Here is a 7566-nt window from a genome sequence, read left to right as displayed (position 1 = left end):
TATCCAAAACTTGCATAGACATGCTTGCTGTACCATGTCTCACACTCTTGCCAGAGATTTGAAGTGTTTTGAGGTATAAACAGGTATATTGATCTCAGGCCACAGACTCCCCAGTCAGAGATCAAGTCATGTACATGTTTGAAGGTGGCAGATCAGATCACTGAGATCATGTGTCTCGTTCTGGAACAGTCTGACATTCCTCTTGCTGTACACATATTCACACACAAGGAACCCCTCCCCCCTACACACATACTGTACACGCACATGCACAGACAAACTGTTTGCACACAAACAAACGTACGCGCACACAACCACACTCACACATACACACAAACAGAGCCTCTGTATTATTGCAATGGTTAAAATTGTAGCAGTGGACTGAGGGATTTCACAGTCCTCTCCTGAAGGCAGTAGACATCAGTGTCAACAGGTCATTTGGTTAACAAGCAGAGGGACTATTTCTAGCCTGTAGTTGATGTTCAGACAGTGGTAAAACTGTCATATCCATTATGAGAGTAAGTAGCTTGGAAATAAATAGACCATAATGAAATTCAGACCAGTGTTATTTTGTATTGTGATCAAGTAACAAGATGTTCCAGGCACAGGCATAAGGTTTTTTGTTGGGAGGGTATGGTTGATTTTTGCTCTTGTCAAAGTCAACCCAATGATTGGAGCCCATTGTCATCAACTATCAACACTAGATCCTGATCTGAGTCAGAGCTGTTTTCATGCAGAAGAAAGAATTCACTGAGGGTGTTAGTTGGTTAGCAGATCTCTGACAGCAACGCTGGATGAAATACCTCGTAGCTTGTCTCAATATCTGTGATGTGTACATTCCCTTGGAACCTAGCTCACTTTGTGTTTCCCATCTCTATCTTCCATGCTTTCCACTACCTTTAGTTGTCTATTTCCTGTCATATCTTGCCTTCACAATAGAATTACAGCAAAAGATCTCAAGTTCCCAAACTATTTATCATATTTCTTCTTCTCTTTGCTCTGACTATTATTGAACCATGAGGAGAAGTTTGATGTCTCTATGGTTTTATGAGGGCTGCAAGTTCAACCTTGTTAAAATATTAAGCACTTTTCCAGATTTCAATGTCTCATTTACCCTGGGACGCAATTATTATTATTTTTAACTAGTCCACATCTTTTTTTCCTCTTCCTCTTTTTGTTGGTCTTTTACGTTTTGTTTGTTGAATCGTGTTGGCACAGATTATCATGTCTCCTCCGAGGTCTTAAAATAAGAAAAATAACTTTGTCACCATCAAAGTCCTTTCTGAAGAAAATGCCTCCCCCCGTAAACAAATCTGTCTGAAACACAATTGCATTATTCATGAACCACATCATACATTCCGCCTTCTACCAAACTTCCTGAATCAAAGAGCTATTCCAATGGGAACTGAGAGGGGATGCATACATGTAACGGAACTTGAACACAACACCTTCTGTCTGAGGATGTTTTTGTAATGTTCTCCTTTGTTATGGTAATAGAATATGTCACTCTTTACCTCTCAGTCTTCTTTACTTTGACAATCTCTTAAAAAAAAAAAAGATTCCTCTGAGACTTGAACAAACTTAGTGACTGTGAAGATAACCAACAATATCAAAATGAAATTTATTCTGACAACTGTCAGAGTAAACCCTCTTGGTGAGTTTGCTATAATTCCTCTGACTTTAGGGTCACATAGCTCTAGCTTGTTCAATTGCTGAGCTAAAAATTACAGAAAATGTTGAAATCCGAACTCCATATTAAACTGTGTCTCTTTCCATTTCTTCTCCCAGCCACTTAGTGGTGTGTCAGCAAGAGGCCTCTAAAACCCAGAGCAGCTCATTAGAGAGGACCATGCTACTCTACAGCGCTACCGCAGCACTACCCCAGCACTACCCCAGCACTACTCTACAGCGCTACCCCAGCACTACCCCAGCACTACCCCAGCACTACTCTACAGCGCTACCCCAGCACTACCCCAGCACTACTCTACAGCACTACCCCAGCGCTACTCTACAGCGCTACCCCAGCACTACCCCAGCGCTACTCTACAGCGCTACCTCAGCATTACCCCAGCGCTACTCTACAGCGCTACCCCAGCACTACCCCAGCGCTACTCTACAGCACTACCCCAGCACTACCCCAGCGCTACTCTACAGCACTACCCCAGCACTACCCCAGCGCTACTCTACAGCGCTACCCCAGCACTACCCCAGCACTACCCCAGCGCTACCCCAGCACTACCCCAGCGTTACCCCAGCGCTACCCCAGCGCTACCCCAGCACTACCCCAACGCTACTCTACAGTGCTACCCCAGCACTACCCCAGCACTACCCCAGCACCACCCCAGCGTTACCCCAGCGCTACCCCAGCGTTACCCCAGCGCTACTCTACAGCGTTACCCCAGCGTTACCCCAGCGCTACTCTACAGTGCTACCCCAGCGTTACCCCAGCACTACCCCAGCGCTACTCTACAGTGCTACCCCAGCACTACCCCAGCACTACCCCAGCACTACCCCAGCGTTACCCCAGCGCTACCCCAGCGTTACCCCAGCGCTACTCTACAGCGTTACTCTACAGCGTTACCCCAGCGCTACCCCAGCGCTACCCCAGCGTTACCCCAGCGCTACTCTACAGCGCTACCCCAGCACTACCCCAGCACTACCCCAGCACTACCCCAGCGTTACCCCAGCACTACCCCAGCACTACCCCAGCACTACCCCAGCGCTACCCCAGCCCACCAGCCTGATCTCCAAGCAGACCGACCCTCAACTACTGGGTTTTCACAGAGAGGGGGGTTCAATGCATCGTGGTTCAGGATTGGTGGGCCTGTCTAATGTTGAGTAGCGGGCAGTAACTTGTTTTCTCTCTACCCCTCTCTCTCCTTCCCAACTTCTCACTTTCTCTCTCCCTTCCTCCCTCTCTGTTTAACCACCGCAATTGATGACTCTATTAAAGCATGAAAAACACTATAAATTCCCTGTTATACCATATTCTGCAATGGTTCATCTAGGGACCCCCTGCAAAGGCAGAACTGTATCTATATGCAAAGGCAGAACGGCCAATCGCGTGACTCCATTACTGTCACCTCATGAATTATACATCAAGGATGTTCCCTAATTTGGCTTTCCTACCCACCCCACCATCTTGATCATCAATCTGTCACAGCCAGCACATCCAGGGGGATCACGTTTCTGCACATGCTCAGTGATGAATAATGAATGATTATTTCAGTAGCCATGCTAGGTGATGGTTGTGGGTGTGTCAAGTTATCTTTCCACTGTAGTCCAAACCTGCAGGTCATTCAAGGAGGTTCTGACACAGGTCTCTGAAGCTCAGTTAGCCATGTCCTGTGTGTTGATTCACCACACTGTTGTTGGTTCAAATTGCTACTATTTTGCTACGAACAACTTGAACGTGTATGGAAATCACAGTGTAATTCTTTGGGGGTTGAAATGTCCATGCATTTTGAACAAGAGATGTACTGCAAAAGCATCTGAAGAGCAAGGATGTACTTATTGTGCGTTCTTGTTGTTTACTTCCTCATAGTCGTACTTCTTTTTTCGTCTTTGTTTTTCTTCTTTTCTTCAATGGTTTCAAGGTGCTGGCATTTAAACAGTAAGCGCATGTGCCCTTTCAAACGTGGAGTTCAGGCCACAATTACAACAGATGCCACTGGTATCATTTACATGTAAATGAGATTTCTCCCAAGGTCAGTCTCAAGAATACCCTCGACAGAGAATATGATGTTTCTCTTTATTGCCATGAGCTGCTATGTTTTCATCCGCTCAATTGATATGCTGCTTATTTGAGTCTAATAGAGTCTGTCCCTGCTCTCCTGGAGTGTGGCTGCATCAAAACAGCCTTTTATGAGCCGGCCATCCAGCACGTTTTCCTGTCTGTGCTTCTGACTGACATTTCACCGTGTAATCCAGATGTACGGCCTTCATCTGCTCCATCGTAATGTCAGCGACTATGTTGTTGAGACGGGGGGTTTAGTGAAAGGCTGTGTGTGGAAAGCGACGAGGGGGGAGACCCCTGTCTGTCCCCTGTCTGGTCATGTGTCTTCATTTTACCGGGACACACTGGAGAGGTGTGTTTGACAAGGCATTGTCCATCATGCTCATGGAGTGGATGTCCAGTGACATTCAGGGGTACAAACAACAATGACATTCAGTAAATGTTAGTGCATTTGTCAAAATGGGACCTTGGGGGAGAGGGAATGGGATCATTGACGGATGTATAATGCTAATAAATGCCAAAAGAAAATGAGACGGGGACAAACTGGATGTATGTGTATGGGTGTGTGTGTGTGCGGGGGGGGGGGTTAGTCTACGTGTGTGTCTTAATGTGCACGTGTGAGTGTATGTGCGTGTGTGCTTATGTGTTTGTGTGTGTTATTGTTATGTGTTCAAGGGAAGGGAGAGACACAAGGCCATGAGAGGTCTTCAAGGACAGTCAGGAAGAGAGGGGATGGAAATCCTAATAGGATTAAGCTGCCTTTTTATGGACTCTGTTATACTTGGGCGCATGCGCGTGCACATGCAACATACTGAGATACACACAGACACTCACAGGCACACACATAGCTTGCAAACACATACGCACACAGGCCTGCGATACACAACACAGAACATGCACACACACACTGCACACACACACACACATAGTTCATCACCTATCAAAAAGTAATACATTGTTGAAAGGTTCCATGCAGCAGAGGAAAGGAATGCACACACAAACATATTCTCTGTGCAAAGATAATCCTGGCTGAGCCATTAAACTCCCATCTAGAGAGAACTACACGGTGTTGTCTGCTTCTGATCCCTCTAACCTGTCCAGGAAGTAACTGTGTCCACAGCAGGCCCTGCTCTCCTGGACCTCTCCACTGACATCGCCATGGAAATTGAGGGCAAGTCAACATATACAATAGAAGCCTGCTTTCATCATCTGTCAACAGTCTCCTGTGTGCAATGACACTGTTCTTTTCATCTGGTGAATTATGTAATGTACCATATCCATATGCTACATATGCTATATATATAGACACAAAATCTAAACTTGTATTGAAGCATATGAGCACATTACACTGTCCATTCACTCAATGAAGCTATGCTATACAAAACTGAAAATGAAACAGAATGGTGGTGGGTTGAACAGGAACCCCAGTACCCAGGTTTATAGCCAAAGCTGGTCTCCTGAATCCATGTGACATTCTCTTTCCTTTTCTTTAATTCCTCTAATCTGGCCACTGGGGACTTGTGTGATCCTATTGTACCCTCCTCCATGTGAAGCCTTTAGGTTTGCTGTAAATAACTGCCCTCTCCTTCAGGGAACAAGGTTTTCACGACAGGTGACAGTTCTCATAGTGGCAGCTTTAATTAAACAGCAGTCTTTATTCTCCTCCATCTTCCTCTATACTAATGTATTGCTTTTGAAGCTGAATGTGGTGGAGTGGAGCCACTAGTTCTGGAAGGATCGATGTATTGTGATGTGACAGAGCAGGCTGCTTTAAGACTATTATGCAGTGTTATACTTCAACAGTAGATTCTTATCGTTGATGAGATCAAAATCTAGCTCCCAGCCTCACATCATAGCTTAGCAATACATCGCCTAGCCCATTCCAGCCAAGTCTAGACAATCCCATTTAAGATACCTATGTTAGCCTCATCCTAGTCTTGTGTTTCACTGATTGGGGTGTGTGAACAGTCACATTGTATGCGACTGTAGGAGGCGATAAAACACATTCTCTCAGGACCAAGGTTTGAGGCCATCTGATAACTTACCACCTCCACAGCTCTCAAAACATTTTTGCAGAGCCAAGGTTTGCATGAGTCATGGCCGTCCATCCTCATCCAAACATCCACACTACTGCAACAATCAGTAAGTAAAGCTTTTTCACTGTGAATGCTTGTTATAAAAAATATTCTCCCGTTGCAAATGTTAAGGTAGCTATATATGCAATATATTGTCTTGTATGCGACACAGCCGACCAAACGTATATCTTCTATTTTTTCTCCATAACAGTAGTCTGGTACAAAGCCAACTACAGCTGTAGAAGACATTGAATGAATCCCCTAAGGATAAAAACTTGAAATGTAAAACAGACTTTGTTGAGCTGTGCTTAAAGCAATATTTCAGCACTGGAATGTTATCAACTTAGTTTTCTTTTTTCACTTTAGTATATGTTTAGATTGGAGAGATTCCACAACAAACTAAAGCAGAAGGATAAGGAACTGTTTATTTGAAAACATTTCCTGATACAGCACAGCACTGATTTGCATGGAGGATCTTCAACATACTGTGAAGGGTCTAAGTGAATGGACATGTACTTTTGTACCAACCATGTACTGACTCAACAATGAAAAGAGAAATGTGCTTCCACACTCCATTCCCTCCCAAAGCCATCATTACAGAGAGAGCCTTCCACAGAAAGCTGGAACAGTCTGGAAGTGGGACAGAACCAAGCGACAGATCTAACTGATGATAAGTGGTATGGAAAGAATATCAGCAGATCTGTCAAAACCTAAACCCCACCCATTCAGATACACAGAACCCCCTGCAGGAAAAGCATTTGTTCATGCATTTAAATAGGAATATTATTATAATGACAGACATGTTATATTTATAGAGCCCGATGATATGACAGCCCGTTAACTGTTTTGAAACCTCGAAGAGAATAGGTCCGTAATTGGTCGGATTGAGGGTGTTGAGGGTCACGTGGAGGAGAGAAGAGACCAGCTGAAGGGTTTGACCCTCACAGTCCCCTCCCACTTCAGACTCAGTGATGGACGGAAGACTCTGGCATCCATCAGAACGACCATGCCTCCTGGCTCTCCTGCTGGTAGGAGATCACAGAGGAGATGGACTGATACAGGGATACTGTATGATGTAGAGCGTCTGGTGTGTTCAAACTGGTCCCATTCAAAACTGGCTGCAGAGACATTGTTGGTTTTGTAGTGTGTGTGTTGGTCTACTCCAGACAGTGTGTTTTGGACTTGCTTGTTGTGTAGTAGACAGTGCGTGTTGGTGTTCCAGGCCTTGTTTGTTGGAGAGTGTGTTGATGTACAGTATGTGGTTGAGAGAGTGTATTTCAGATTCACAACAGCGGTCCCTCTGCCTGAGGATGGGGATTGTAAGGAGTTATTCTGGTCCTACTTTTGTCATTTCAAACCATCATAAATCACACGCAAGCTATTCTCGGATGATGACACGCATGTACAGGTGTGCGAGTGTGCTGGAGAAGAGTCACCAAAACAAACTTGTATCATTTACATGATGAAACACTTGAGAACACTTGAGAACCATTCTCAAACCATACATGTGAATAGCAAACAGATTAAATACAGTCTGGTGAATGAAACCAGTATGAGGAGCACAGTGTACTCTTTCCATCAAAGTCTTCAGTGCCACACACACTCCACACCCTCTGCAGCAGTAAACCAACTCGTGACTAAACATCAAACACTCACCGCGTCTGCCTCTTCATGAAAGTGTAAAGCCACGGTCCCACCAGAGTGGCCTGGCCTACTTCCTGTGAGCAGGAGCAGAGACCAGAGGGGGGTCTGGAGCTT

Source organism: Hypomesus transpacificus, chromosome 6 (assembly GCF_021917145.1).
Source record: "Hypomesus transpacificus isolate Combined female chromosome 6, fHypTra1, whole genome shotgun sequence".
NCBI lineage: Eukaryota > Metazoa > Chordata > Actinopteri > Osmeriformes > Osmeridae > Hypomesus > Hypomesus transpacificus.
Note: the sequence above shows the minus strand (reverse complement) of the source record.